Below are 15,926 nucleotides of genomic sequence, written 5' to 3' on the forward strand. Positions count from 1 at the left end.
AAAGAGTGATAATTTAACTTCTTCATTCCCAATTTGGATGCCTTTTATTTCTTTCTCTTGCCTGATTGCTCTGGCAAGGACTTCCAACACTATGTTGAAAAGCAGAGGTGATAGGGGACAGCCCTGTCGTGTTCCTGAATGTAGAGCAAAGGGCTTCAGTTTTTCACCATTAATTATGAGATTAGCAGAGGACTTGTCATATATGGCCTTTATTATGTTAAGGTATTTTCCTTCTATACCTATTTTATTAAGTGTTTTAATCATAAATGGATGTTGTATCGTGTCAAATGCTTTTTCTGCATCAATTGATATAATCATATGATTTTTGTCCTTTATTTTGTTTATGTGATGTATCACATTGATGGATTTGCGGATGTTGAACCATCCTTGTGCCCCGGGGATGAACCCCACTTGGTCGTGATAAATAATCTTTTTAATGCATTGTTGTATTCGATTTGCTAGAATTTTGTTTAGGATTTTTGCATCGTATTCATCAGAGATATTGGTCTGTAGTTTTCTTTTTTTGTGCTGTCCTTACCAGGTTTTGGTATCAGGGTAATGTTGGCCTCATAAAATGAGTTAGGGAGTACTATCTCTTCTTCAATTTTTTGGAAGAGTTTGAGCAGGATTGGTATTAGATCCTCTTTGAAGGTTTGGTAGAATTCACTAGTGAAGCCATCTGGTCCCGGACTTTTGCTTTTGGGAAGGTTTTGGATGACTGATTCAATTTCGTTAATGGTGATCGGTCTGTTTAGATTTTCCAGTTCTTCATGGTTCAGCCTTGGAAGGCTATATGTTTCTAAGAACTTGTCCACTTCTTCTAGGTTATTGAATTTGGTGGCATATAGTCCTTCATAGTGTTCTTGGATGATCCTTTGTATTTCTGTGGTGTCCGTGATAACTTCTCCTTTTTCATTTCTGATTTTGTTAATTAGTGTCTTCTCTCTTTTTATCTTAGTGAGTCTAGCCCAGGGTTTGTCAATTTTGTTAATCTTTTCAAAGAACCAGCTCTTTGTCACATTAATTTTTTCTATTGTCTTTTTGTTCTCCATTTCATTTAGTTCTGCTCTAATTTTTGTTATTTCCTTTCTTCTGCTAACCTTGGGTTTTACTTGTTCTTCTTTTTCTAGTTCTTTAAGGTGTAACATGAGGTTATTTATTTGGGAGTTTTCTTGTTTCTTGAGATAGGCCTGTAATGAGATAAATTTCCCTCTTAAAACTGCTTTCGCTGCATCCCAAAAATTTTGATAGGATGTATTTTCATTGTCATTTGTTTCTATGTATCTTTTGATCTCTCCTCTAACTTCTTCTTTGACCCAGTCATTCTTTAAAAGTATGTTGTTTAATCTCCATGTGTTTGTGTTTCTTCCTGGTTTCTTTTTGCAGTTGATATCCAATTTCAAAGCCTTGTGATCAGAGAATATGCGTGGTATGATTTCAATCTTCTTAAATTTGCTGAGGCTGATTTTATTTCCCAATATATGGTCTATCCTTGAGAATGTTCCATGTACACTAGAAAAGAATGTATAGTCCGATTTTTGGGATGAAGTACTCTATATATGTCAATTATGTCCATTTCATCTAATGTGTCATTTAGGACTGCTGTTTCGTTATTTATTTTCTGTTTGGATGATCTATCCATAGCTGTCAATGATGTATTTAAGTCCCCTAGTATAATTGTGTTTTGGTCAATTTCTCCCTTTAGTTCTGTTAGTATCTTGGTATATTCCGGTGCTCCCTGATTGGGGGCATAAATATTGATGACAGTTACATCTTCTTGTTGCATAGTCCCCTTTACCATTATGAAATGTCCATCTTTGTCTCTTGTTATCTTTTTCACCCTGAAGTCTGTTTCATCTGATATCATTTTGGCTACACCTGATTATCTCTGGGTACCATTTGCTTGGAGTGTCAATTTCCACCCTTTCACTTTGAGTCTATGCTTGTCCTTGTAGCTGAGATGTGTCTCTTGGAGACAGCATATGGTTGGGTTTAGTTTTTTGATCCAATCTGCTACTCTGTGCCTTTTTATTGGTGAGTTCAGTCCATTTACATTTAGGGTGATTATTGATATGTGAGGATTTCCTGTCATTCTATCTTTAGTTTTCTGGTAAGGCTGTGTCTCCATTGTTTCTTTGCCTTTTTGTCGTTGTCTATTATTTCTGTGTGGTGGTATTCTATGATGTTTCCCTCTGTTTCTTCTTTTATTACAGTATATATTTCAGTTGTGGATTTTTTTTTTGAGTGGTTGCCCTTAAGTTTATGTAAAAAAAAAGTTTGATATTTAGAGTATTCCATTATCTTCAGCACACTTACTTTCTCCATTGCCATATTCTGGTTCAGGCCTTTACTCTCCCCCTTTTTATGTTTCGGTTGCCACAAATTGTCCCTGTTGATGGTGGTCGAATAGCCTCCTTTAATATTTCTTGTAATACAGGTCGTGTATTAGAAAAGTCCCTCAGCTTCTGTATGTCTGGAAAGGTCTTTATTCCTCCTTCATATCTAAAGGATATCTTTGCTGGATATATTGTTCTTGGCTCATAATTTCTCTCTTTCAATAGTTTCAATATTTGAATATTTGGTTCCACTCCCTCCTGGCTTGTAGTTTCTGCTGAAAAATCTGATGATAATTTAATGGGCTTTCCTTTGTAGGTTACCGTCTTCTTTTCCCTGGCTGCCTTAAGGATTCTTTCTTTGTCGTTGATTTTAGACAGCTTCAATACAATGTGCCTTGGAGAAGGCCTGTTGGGATTGAGGTTTGGGTGTTCTATTTGCTTCTTGGATTTGAGGGTCCAGTTCTGTCCACAAGTTTGGGAAGTTCTCATCGACAATTTGTTTGAATATATTCTCTGTTCCCTTCTCTCTTTCTTCTCCTTCTGGTATGCCCATTATTCTTATATTGCTCTTTCTGATGGAGTCAGAAAATTCTTGTAGAGTTCTTTCATTTCTTTTAAGTCTCAAGTCTCTTTCTTCTTCCATCTGCGTCATTTCCAGGTTTCTACCTTCAATGTCACTGATTCTTTCCTCCATCTGGTCAACTCTACTACCTAAGCTGGTTATTTCATTCTTAATTTCTTTTGTTGCATTCTTAATCTCCAGAAATTCTATTTGGTTCTTTTTTAAAATTTCAATCTCTTTCGTAAAATGCTCATGTTCTTTGATTGTGTTTCTGAGTTCATTAAACTGCCTTTCTGTGTTTTCTTGCATCTCGTTGAGTTTTTTCAGAACTGCAATCTTGAATTCTCTGTCATTTAAGTCACATATTTCCATATCTTTAAGTTCCTTTTCTGGAGACTTTTCACTTTCTTTCTGAGCTGTCTTGTTGCCTTGGTTATTCATGGCAATTACTGATTTATTATTTCTCTTCCTAGACATCTACAGCAGTGGCTTCTGCAACAGGTTGATAGAAAGCGGTCTTTCTTTTGTTTTCTAGTACTTGTTGGTAGAATGTTTTATTGTCTCTCTGACTGCAGCCTTTTTTTTCTCTCTCACACTAGTGCTATGTTTTCTCTGCACTATTCCAGCTTCTCACACAATGGGGGGATTCCCTGGGAGATGGGCTTCTCCTCTGTTTATAGTTCGCCTGGGTCACAGGGCACGGTGTCCGTGTGGGTCTGTGGAGAGCTTTTGAAGTTCCAAAGCTCTTCCTGCACCACATTCAGAGCCCGTATGTTTCAGCAGTTCTGTTTACTCCTGCAGGGATCCGCCCAGATAGATGGGGCCAGGGGCAGGGTGAGTTGTGAGAGGTGGCCCAGAGCAATGGCGGCAACCACCACCACAGCCGGTCCTGCTTCCACAGCTCCCTCCCCTTTGTCGGAACTAGTTGGGCTGCGAATCTGTGTCTGTGGTCCACAGTTCCCAGAACTGCATATATTCTGTTCTTTTGATCTGGCACTGCTACTGTTCCGCTTCTAGCACCGGGCAGGTGGGAGCTGGGTGAGCTCTGGGAGGGTAGGGAGGGGGTGGCTAGTCTCAGTGCCTAAGGCTCCGTTCTCTGCTCGGCAGTGAGGGCTTAAACCACCTTTTTCAGCCTTCTTCCCTCAGTCTTTTCTCTGAGGTCTCTGCCATGAGCGTTGGGTTCAGCCGTGTTATATGCTGCCCCCTCAGCCCTGTGGGCCATAAGCGGAGCCCTAGCAGTCCGAGTTCTTCCCTCTCCCTCAGCTGCGGTAGTTCCAGGAAGCAGCAAGCTCGGAGCACTGAGCTAGGTCTGCGTCCTGCGCCTGTGCGGCTCCGTCTCCACACTTCTCCCTTCCCTCCTCCCCCATTCTCGCAATTCGCCCACCTTTAGGTGAATTCTGTAGTGGGCCTCTTCTTTTTGCGTGTCTGTTGTGCAAGGAGTCCTTTGTGGAGTTATTGTTGTTCGCTTAGTTGTAAATTCCAGGGGAGTTTTATAGAGGCTCACCTCACACCGCCATTTTGATGACGTCCTCGAAAGTGTATTTTCAATATCCCTTGGACAGTAAGAAAAATTAATAAATGATGACTTTGTTATGAGTTAAATAGTTTCACACATGTGCTCATATATGGTCTCTGTTTTGTGATGTTGATGAAGAATTAATCCAAGATTAAATTATCTGCAGGGCAGCTGGATGGCTCAGTTGTTTAGGGCACAAGCTCTGAACAACAGGGTTGCTGGTTGGATTCCCACATGGGCCAGTGAGCTGCACCCTCCACAACTAGATTGAAGACAATGAGCTGCTGCTGAGCTTTCGGTGGGGTGGACAGATGGCTCAGTTGGTTAGAGCACCGAGCTCTCAACAACAAGGTTGCTGGTTCAATTCCCACATGGGATGGTGGGCTACGCCCCCTGCAACTAAAGATTGAGAACAGCAACTGGACTTGGAGCTGAGCTGCGCCCTCCACAACTAGATTGAAGGAAAACGACTTGGAGCTGATGGGCCCTGGAGAAATACAGTTCCTCAATATTCCCCAATTAAAAACAAAAAAAGGAAGGATTTCCTTCTTAAAACAACAACAAAAAATTGTCTGCAACCTTTTTGAATCCCACAGCCCAGTGTATCAGCTCCTTTTGATAAAACCTTGACCACGTGGATCCTGGGGGACAAACTCCCCTATTTTCACCTGAAGTCCAAGACCTTCAGGAAAATTCAAATCGTTCAGAATTCATTGTTGACACAGTGTTGCTTCTCTCATTCAGTGACACGTGGGCTCCAAACCTGTTTGTACATTGGATGTTTTTAGGAATGGGTGGAGCTAAAAAGGGAGACATAATTGGGAAATGAAATGAGCGTGGACATCAGAAGCAGAAGACCCAGAGATGACCTAGCAACGAGACTCTCCTCCCCTCCCTACTCTTACTCATCCTCTGAGTTTCATTTGGGGGAGTTGACCATTATGCATGTTTAAGCAAGGGGGCACTATCGCCTGCCCCAGAGAGCATGTGGTGACTTGTGTAAGCCATGCCCAAGGAGTCCATGTCTGGCAAGTGCTGCGGGGCTGGGCGTGAACTGCTGCGCTGATCACAGGGCTGTCCTTTAGGGGTCCTGCGACATTACCTTGGACTCAAGAAGAGACAAAACAGGACAACTTGCTTCTTACTACCTTTGACCAAAATATTTTATTAAAAGGGAGAGAATAAATGAAAGCTTCTAGTAAAGGAATATCATGCATTAATTGATAAATTCACATATAAGTGTATAAGTAATATTTGTATATACATACATATATATACATACATATATACACACGTATATTCACAATATATGGCAGTATTTAAATATGATATTACATTCGCTTCCTTGTGCTTGAGAGCAAGAATTTCAAGACACATTAATTATAAAAATCTAGGTAGACATACAAACTCATCTAAGTAGAATTGGAAAAGACAGGGATGTGAAATGTATTTCAAAGTATTGGGGTTCTCCTCTCTAAAGGGGGAATCAAACTCTTTGCTTCCAAAAGTTGTTTTAAATTTAAGTGAGGAAATTTTAATTTAGCCATCAGTAGCCTTCCTAGCAAAATGCAGGAAATTCAAATAAATTGTCCCTTCCCCACAGGCTTTTAGGACATCATGGGATAGGACCAGAACTAAATGTTGCAAATCCCTGGAATTTTAAATTCCTTAGGTTGGATAGTCATTAAGTCTTATCTTACAAAGTTACCTCTCACAATAAAAGTTTTTAATTGACTATTTCTAGTTACAAGAGTTGAAACCATTGCTAATTAGACCCTACAATCATGAAAGGTTTACTTGTAACCAGTAAGAAAGAACAGCAATCTATTATGTCCAGGTCCCAGCTGACCTTGTGACAGTGTCACAATGATAATTCTATACCCAAATTAAATAACCCTCTGATGTTAAAAAGCCATGAATGGAAATCATATTTAAGGGGGAAGTTTGACCTGCCAAGGGAGAAACATGAGCTGGCCTGCATCCATTATGGACCCCATCTCTGTTACAAGAAGCATTTTATGGAGGGTTCAGGCCAACATATATGCAGCATTATAGGTGTAGTAGATGGATTCAGACATGGTCATGTCTAGCTTTTCCTCAGGCAGGGACTCAAGGGAGGCATTGAGTGGGCACTCCAAAATTTTTCCACACACAGTTCCTGCAAGCGAGCAATTGAAAATCTCAAGCCAGAGTTTGAAGCAAAGAAAAAGTCTTCTGGGTATTTAGAGGGGTTAACTGTCCTGAGAAACTGAAGCTAGGGAGCTCAAAATTCTGGTGTGCAAAGGAAAGACTCTTATGATAAGTATCGAAAAAGTGGTCAGGTGGGGAAAAAGAAGCATCCCATTGCAATGTAGTGATCCACACTTTCTGGGTGGTTAAATGATCGTTTGCTGCAATGCTCACAGTTGTTAATGTGCTGCTGTCACCATAAATGATAAACACATTGGCCGATGAGTCTGATTCTGGCCATGAAGTTCCAGTCATTTGAAGTGTGCATTCTTCTAGTCGCAGGTATATTTTCCATAAATGCCATGAAGGGACCTTTCATAAACATCTCTCTTCTAAGTTCCCAGAGGAACTGCTCATCTTTTATATCCTCTGACACTAAGATTCCTACCCAGGGCCAGCCAAAATGTATCAATAATGAGACCACTCTGAAGGCAGAGATCTGTCCTGGGGGACCATCTGATAGAGAGAGGAAAACTGGTCCTTATTTTCCAGTAAAGGGTCAAAAACTCCATGAGTTATCTGAAACAACAGAGAACAATATGTTCTATAGTAATTTTCTAGAAGCAAAATAAGAAACAGAGTTTGCAGCAAAACACATATGATCAGGTAGCCAAGCTTATATTCTTAGCTGTAACACTCACTGTATGAAGCACTGTTATCTGATGGTAGAATGACTGGGGGGGGGGGGGCAGCTTTGCTTCAGAGTGAAGCTGCCTCGGTTCAAATCCCAACTTTAACGTGTCTAGTTTAATGACCTTGGAAAGGTCAAATACCTGTGTCCATCTTAGTTCCCACATCTCTAAAAATTGCCATAATGGTGATACCTTTTATTGCCTATATTAGGATGCAATGTGTTACTATTTGTAAAGCATTAGAAGAGTACTGAATTGTGATAATTACATGTTTACATTAAGATTTGTTAACTGGAATATAAAATAAATAATTCATGTTTGATTATTTGGGGATACCTAGCTTTCGCCCCTTTGAGAGAATTTGGGCAACCATATTTCCAGAAGCTACTATGTTCTGCCTTAGCTGGTGATGTAAGCCCCTGTCCACTTGATCCCTTTCCCAGATTCACCGCCAGAATATCACATCCACCACATCATGAACTACCTGTGGTAGGTATTTTCCCCTTAGGGAAACATGCAACCCACTTTCTGTTCCACTTGAGTAGCCAAACAATCTCACCGAGGAGGAAAGCTTTCATCCCTCCCAATCCTCCCACCCGCACCCCATGCCCATACCGCTGGTGTTTGGTAGAGCTCCAGCAGTGTGCCAATCTGGATAGAGAATGCTGAAGTGGACCCTGAAGTGACAGCCACCTTCTTGATTTGTGTCTGGCAGGTGTAATTAGGGATCTTCTGGCCACCTCCTGGTAACCACACCAGGGTGCTCTCCAAGGTCCTGACACCACTGGGGAAAGCATTGTAGAGATGGAAAACCAGAGATAGTCTGGGGAGCAGATGGAGGCACCTGTTGGTCTCCTCCATGGTGAAAAGAAAGACCAGGACATAACAATTATTTTTGTAGTTCAACCCATACAAAGGGGATAGTATTAGAAATAAATACCAAGTCATGCCCTTCAGCAGAAACTGCCACAGGACACAAAGGGCAAAGTGTGGCATTTTTGCTCAAGCAGCTTACTCAGCCCAGAGAGATGGCTGCTTCTTGAGGACTTTGGAATCTGGAGTGTATGTGTCTGTATATGGTACTTGAAATCCTTGGAAGGTCCAGCCCTGCCACCCTGGACTCAAAAGAGGTCAATGTCCTAAAATGAGTTAATGGAAAAAAGAGGCACAAAAGATGCTAAAAGAGAAATAACTCATTTACATATTTGTTCACATGTCAACACTACTTCATGCCATGGCAGCAACACGAGGGTGGTCATGGCCCTGTGCAGGTATAGAGAAATGAAGCAAAAGTTTACAATCCATACAAGGAAACTGGGTAGGACAGGGAAATAGATCGGGAGAGCCTGGAGGAAGGACAAGCTGAGTGTGGAATGGTACCATCAAAGCTTTTGCAATGTGCCTTTCTAAGGCTGCCTGCTTCACAGACTTAGGAAATGGGTACCACCAGAGGCAGGGACACTGCACTACAATAAGTAACAAGATCGTCTTAGGGAGAAAATCAATAGGAAGAAGCAATGTGTGACTGTGATTTTTCTCAAGGGTAAAAACAACAGAGTCTAAGGAGCAATATAAACTTGCAGCTTTTGATCAATTTCTTTGCAGATTAAGTAACCACCACAGGCACTGAGCTCTACAGCTTATCTTTGTTTTGATTCCTCTCTTGCTCATCTAAGTTCAGTCTAACTTTTATTTTCAAACAATGTAATTATGACAGGGTGCAACATGAAATTCCAGAAGATTGCACAGCAGAAATAGGCTTTCCCGGCACCAGTGTTCAACTATTATTTGCTGTGGTGAATTTAGCTTTAAAAATAAAGATGAGACAGTGACATATAGTTCTTCCAGCAATGACCTAGCCCTGAACACTACACTGATCAAATTACTGTACGTGTGTGTGTGTGTGTGTGTGTGAGAGAGAGAGAGAGAGAGAGAGAGAGAGAGAGAGAGAGAGAGATTTTAAGATAGTAGCAAAATATATCAGTCAGGAAAAGATGCAACATTTATATATAAGATTTGTTCATTGAAAGATAATTTGAAAACAAATCAAATTAGTGTTCTATTTTCAATTACACCAATATAAATTAAATCTGGGCTGAGTAGCATAAATTAAAATGAAACAATAACCATATCAGATGTCAATGTTGGTATGTGCATATTCTTAGGGCAGATAAAGCAGGATAACAAAAACGAAAACAGTCAAATAGATGTCACTTCAAAAATATTGGGAGTTCTCCTTATGTCAAATCACACCAATAAAAACAAAGTGTAAGCTGGCCAAATTACAGGATAAAATATTTGTGTATCACTTATGCATATTTAATTCACATAATTTAAAGAACACTTTTGAATAAATAAGAAAATATAAGATTATGCAGAAAAAAGTGGCACAGGATGAATATATGACTCACAAAACAAAATACCCCACATTGTGGTAAATAATAATAGACATCCCTAACAATAATTGTTTAAAAACTGAAATGAAAATAATTACCTCCCATGCATCACATGTCAACATTCACAAAACTCAAGTAATCAGAGCCAGATCGCTAAGTGTGTGAAAGCTGGGCCCTCTGCCACCCTGCAGATGGCAGTGCAATGTCGCACCACAATTTTGAAAGGAAATCTGGTAACATTTCACACAACTAGATTACTATCTTAATCTGTAATCTGTGCAAAATTATATGTTCAAGGCAGTTACTTGCTGTCATTTGGAGAATCAAAAATTAGAAGTCACTTAAGAATCCAGCAAGATAGTTGGTTAAATAAGTGATTGCATATACATGCATGAGGTGCATGTGTGAGACTGGCATTTATTAATACAGAGCTACCTGATTGATATAAAATATCCTCATGGTATATTATTGGGGAAAACTTGGCTATAGGATAACACAGAACAGCATGACCACCAATGGAGAGTTTTCTTCAGGGCTTGACAGCCTCATATACTAATGAAAAAGTTTCTTTGAGCTCAGCCGATTGGAGAGCGACACCATCCTTCAGGTCAGCTTTTCTACAAAGGAAATGAGGTCCTAGAGGTGCACAGGTCTGCAGACCAGAGAGTGGAAGCATAGGTCTAGTGTTTCCTCAGGAACGGGGCGATGCTGTACCCCTGCCCGTCCTGCCCACCTCACGGATGCGAAACAGACACCACCTCGACTCTGCTCCACCAAGACGCCCAGAGACAGCTTCCTCCCCGGCTGTTCCCTGAAACCCACCATCCCCACAGAGATGAGAACACATATGAAATAATGCACAAATATTTTATTCCATAATTGGCCAATGCAAAATACATGAAGAGTGTCAAATCCAGAGAAAGAAGGGAAGTGAATTTTTTTCAAATGAGCAGAGGGAGCAAGCAGAAAAGAATCAGTCCTACAGACATTCATAGAGAGCCGTGGTTGAAATCCTACTCACCCCCAACCCTCTCTTTCTCAAAGATGAAGCTCTCTACAATACTGTCAGCTTTTAACTCCTGTACAGGGAATTGTTTAAAATGGGAATAGCCTATGAAGGCAAATTGTCCTACTTATTTCTTCCTTCAAAGGACACTTGAATACAGGAAAGGTAACTGTATAGAAATATATTTTTTATCATTTTGTTTTGCCAGCCTGAGAATCCATACAAGTAGGCAAAGTTGAAGAATGCAAACTATGCCCCCATTTTTTTAAGGAAAAGTTCATGAAAGAAAAGTTTAAGAGGAAGGCATTACTGAATTAACTCCTTTTTTTCTTTGACATCCCAGGACCAAGATGCTCCAACCACAAGACCAAGGAGCATAAATGTGTTGAGATTTCAAAAAGCTGTAAAGAGTTTGTGGGTCTGCTTCTGTTGGCAGAACTCCAACACTCAGAGACGGAAAGTCTACCAGGTCCCCAGGTTGGATGTTGTGTTTTTTATGAGATTTACTCTGAGCACTAAACTCAGGCAAGGTATCGTTGTCCAAGAATTCTCTCACCTCCCGCACCAGGGTCTGACAAAGGTGTTTGCATCCCTGCAATGGGATTGTGGGAGGGATGAATGTGCAACTTGCAATCTCTAGGCCTTCAAAAAATAACCACTAATGGAGATTATTCGTAGGCAGGAGAAAATAAAAAATGCTTATTTCTATCTTCGAGAAGGGAAAAGAGAGGAAGTTACAAACAATGGTGATATAAGGGAAAGTGAGAAGCTGGTGATTTATAGTTTGTGGGAGAATCTCAATGCAGCTTGCATATTCAACTTCCATAACTGACACACAGATGAATTTACATGTAAAATGTCCCATCTTTGCTTGGATGGACCACAAAAAATCCTGGTTGTGTTTTTGAATCCTGGGTTGAAGATCAGAGGGGAGAAAAACCACCGAGTACCAAGTCACCTTCCTTGTAGACACTGGGCTTTCTGTCGTCAAAGCAGTCAGAAAACCTCATCGTGCACATGGCATATGGAAACTGCCGCAGGAGGAGCAGAAGAGGCAGAAAGGACCTCCCAGCTGTGACTCACCAGTTGGAGGCAAAGCTCTGAGTCAGTGGTGAGCAGAGGAGCAGAGCTGGAAGGAGACTGCAGTGTAGTCCTGCAGGGAAGTTTACTCCTGTGCAGGTAAATGGAATGTCCAAAATTGCTCTGGCTTTCCAGCTCATGGCAAACGAAGGAAAAAGTACATCAGGACCAGGCAAGGGCATCAGCTGCTTCTGTGAAGCCACATTTAAGGATCGTTTTTTAATCCTCATTTTATTCACCACGCAGCATCGTTTGACCCAGTGACTGCTCTCCCCTTAGGACACTAATTTCTAAGTGTTTTAATTTTTCTAACTTCTCTGTGTTCTTGCTACCTCATGTGTGCCTCTCTCTTGATTTTTTTATACTATAGTCTGTTTATTTTACTCACCTTTAAATATTTGGTACTTTCCTTTCATGGTTAATTCTTTTTGTTCTCAGTTAAAGAATTTTTAGAACACTCTGCCTCAAACAATGAAGACATCTGTTATCTCCTAGTTTTATCATTTTACTTTCTACTTTTAGATCTAAAATTCCACATATCAGTGAAATCACATGGTTCTCTGCTTTTTCTGTCTGACTTATTTCGCTCAGCATTACACTCTCAAGATCCATCCATGTTGTCACAAATGGTCCTATATCATCTTTTCTTACCGCCGAATAGTATTCCATTGTGTATATATACCACAACTTCTTTATCCACTCATCTATCGAAGGACACTTTGGTTGTTTCCATGTCTTGGCCTCTGTGAACAAAGCTGCAATGAACATTGGAGCACACGTATATTTATGTATAAATGTTTTCAGATTTTTTGGGTATATACCCAGGAGAGGGATTGCTGGGTCATATGGTAATTCTATTTGTAATTTTTTGAGGAACCTCCACACTGCCTTCCAAACCAAAAACAACAAAAGAACAAGACAAACAAATGAGAAACAGAAACTCATAGACACAGACAATAGTTTAGTGGTTACCAGAGGGTAAGGGGGATGGGGGGGTGGGAGATGAGGGTAAGGGGGATCAAATATATGGTGATGGAAGGAGAACCGACTCTGGGTGGTGAACACACAATGGGATTTATAGATGATGTGATACAGAATAGTACACCTGAAATCTATGTAATTTTACTAACAATTGTCACCACAATAAATTTAAAAAATGAATTTAAAAAAAATTCACGGTGAATTGATTTTTGTATACATTGTAAGTAGGAGTTACGCTTCATTGAATACAAACATCTAGTTCATGGAGCACTACTGCTTAAAAAGGCTGTCCTCCATCTACTTCTCTGCAGTGACATCTTTGACAAACCAGAGTTCCATGTGTCAGCACATCTGCTTATGGCCTTTGTGTTCTGTTCCATTTTTCCATCCTGGCACCAATGCTACACAGCCCTCATTACTGCAGCTTTATGGTCAGTCTGATAATGGCAGTGTGTGTTCTCCAAATTACTTCTTCTTTAAGAACACCTTGGAGAGTCTTGATCCTGTTCACTTCCATATAAAATGTACTACCAACTTATCAATTTCTACCAAAACCAGCCAAGATTGCAGTGGGGATAATTTGCAACCTCTAGATCGATGGAGGAGAACTGAGGTCTTTAAAAAAGTGATTCTGGCAATGCGTGCAGTTAGTGTATTTCTCCATTTATTTATATCTTCTTAACTTCTCAATTAGTTGTGGGTGGATAGAACTTACACATCTCCCATTAGATTTAATGTGATTTCATGGTATTTACTGTTTTTGCTCCAGAGATTTTTATTGGGTGGAACATGTCCCTAATACTTATTTTCTGTAATTTCCACTTGTTTCTCTTTCTGCTTCAATTTTGGATATTTTTTTACTTCCTGAATTTTCAGTCTCTAATCTACTAGTAAATCTAATACATTTATAATTATATATGTATATATTTTTTCTTACATGCCCACATGAGCCTTTTTAAAATGAATTGTGAGCCATGTCGATATGGATAATTGTATCTATAGATAATTTAGGGTAAAATGGACATTTTAACAATATTAATTCTTCTGATCCATGAACATGGGATGTCTTTCTATTTGGTCATGTCTTCTTCAATTTCTTTCATCAAAGTCTTGTAGTTTTCAGAGTATAGATCTTTCACCTCCTTGGTTTAGTTTATTCCTCAGTATTTTATTCTCTTTGATGCTGTTGTAAATGAGGTGGATTTCTCTATTAGAAACAATCAACGAATACAGTAAAGTTGCTGGCTACAAAATCAACGTACAAAAGTCCATTGCTTTCCTATATACTAACAATGAAATCTCAGAAAAAGAAATACAAAAAACAATTCCTTTTGCAATTGCAGCAAAAAGAATAAAATACCTAGGAATAAACTTAACCAAGGATGTGAAAGACCTATATGCTGAAAACTATAAGACATTTTTGAAAGAAATTGAAGAAGACACAAAGAAATGGAAAGACATTCCGTGCTCATAGATTAGAAGAATCAACATAGTTAAAATGGCCATATTACCCAAAGCAATATACAGATTCAATGCAATTCCCATCAAAATCCCAATGACATTTTTGAAAGAAATAGAACAAAAAATCATCAGATTTGTTTGGAACCACAAAAGACCCCGAATAGCCAAAGCAATCTTAAGAAAAAAAGAACAATACTGGAGGTATCACACTCCCTGACTTTAGCTTGTACTACAGGGCTACAATAATCAAAACAGCATGGTATTGGCAGAAAAACAGACACATAGACCAATGGAATAGAATTGAGAACCCAGAAATAAAACCGCATAAATATGGACAGATAATTTTTGACAAAGGAGCTAAAAACATACAATGGAGGAAAGACAGCCTCTTCAATAAATGGTGCTGGGAGAACTGGATAGCCACGTGCAAAAGAATGAAACTGGACTGCTATCTGTCACCATGTACCAAAATTAATTCAAAAGGGATCAAAGACTTAAGCATAAGACCTGATAAAATAAACTGCATAGAAGAAAACATAGGTACTAAACTTATGGACCTTGGGTTCAAAGAGCATTTTATGAATTTGACTCCAAAGGCAAGGGAAGTAAAAGCTAAAATAAACAAATGGGACTATATGAAACTTAAAAGCTTCTGCACAGCAAAAGAAACCATCGACAAAATAAAGAGACCACCAACTGAATGGGAGAAGATTTTTGCAAACAGTGCCTCCGATAAGGGGCTAATATCCAGAATATACAAGGAACTCATGCAACTCAACAACAAAAAAACAAACAACCCAATTGAAAAATGGGCAGAGGACTTGAAGAGACATTTCTCCAAAGAGGACATACAAATGGCAAATAGACATATGAAAAAATGCTCAACATCACTAATCATCAGAGAAATGCAAATCAAAACCACAATGAGATATCACCTCACCCCAGTCAGAATGGCTATCATCAACAAGACAAATAGTAACAAGTGTTGGAGAGGCTGTGGAGAAAAAGGAACCCTCATACACTATTGGTGGGAATGCAGACTGGTACAGCCATTATGGAAGGCAGTGTGGAGGTTCCTCAAAAAATTACGAATAGAATTGTCATATGACCCAGTAATCCCTCTCCTGGGTATCTACCCAAACAATCTGAAAACATTTATCCATAAAGACAACTGTGCTCCAATGTTTATTGCAGCTTTGTTTACGGTGGCCAAGACATGGAAACAACCAAAATGTCCTTCGATAGATGAATGGATAAAGAAGTTGTGGTATATATACACAATGGAATACTATTCGGCGGTAAGAAAAGATGATATAGGACCATTTGTGACAACATGGATGGATCTTGAGAGTGTAATGCTGAGCGAAATAAGTCAGACAGAAAAAGCAGAGAACCATGTGATTTCACTGATATGTGGTATATAAACCAAAAACAACAAAAGAACAAGACAAACAAATGAGAAACAGAAACTCATAGACACAGACAATAGTTTAGTGGTTACCAAAGGGTAAGGGGGGTGGGGGGTGGGGGGTGGGAGATGAGGGTAAGGGGGATCAAATATATGGTGATGGAAGGAGAACCGACTCTGGGTGGTGAACACACAATGGGATTTATAGATGATGTAATACATAATTGTACACCTGAAATCTATGTAATTTTACTAACAATTGTCACTCCAATAAATTTAAAAAATAAAATTTAAAAAAATGAAGTGGATTTCTTATCCT

Source organism: Rhinolophus sinicus, chromosome 15, assembly GCF_057876585.1.
Source record: "Rhinolophus sinicus isolate RSI-liver-muscle chromosome 15, RSI-T2T, whole genome shotgun sequence".
Lineage (NCBI taxonomy): Eukaryota > Metazoa > Chordata > Mammalia > Chiroptera > Rhinolophidae > Rhinolophus > Rhinolophus sinicus.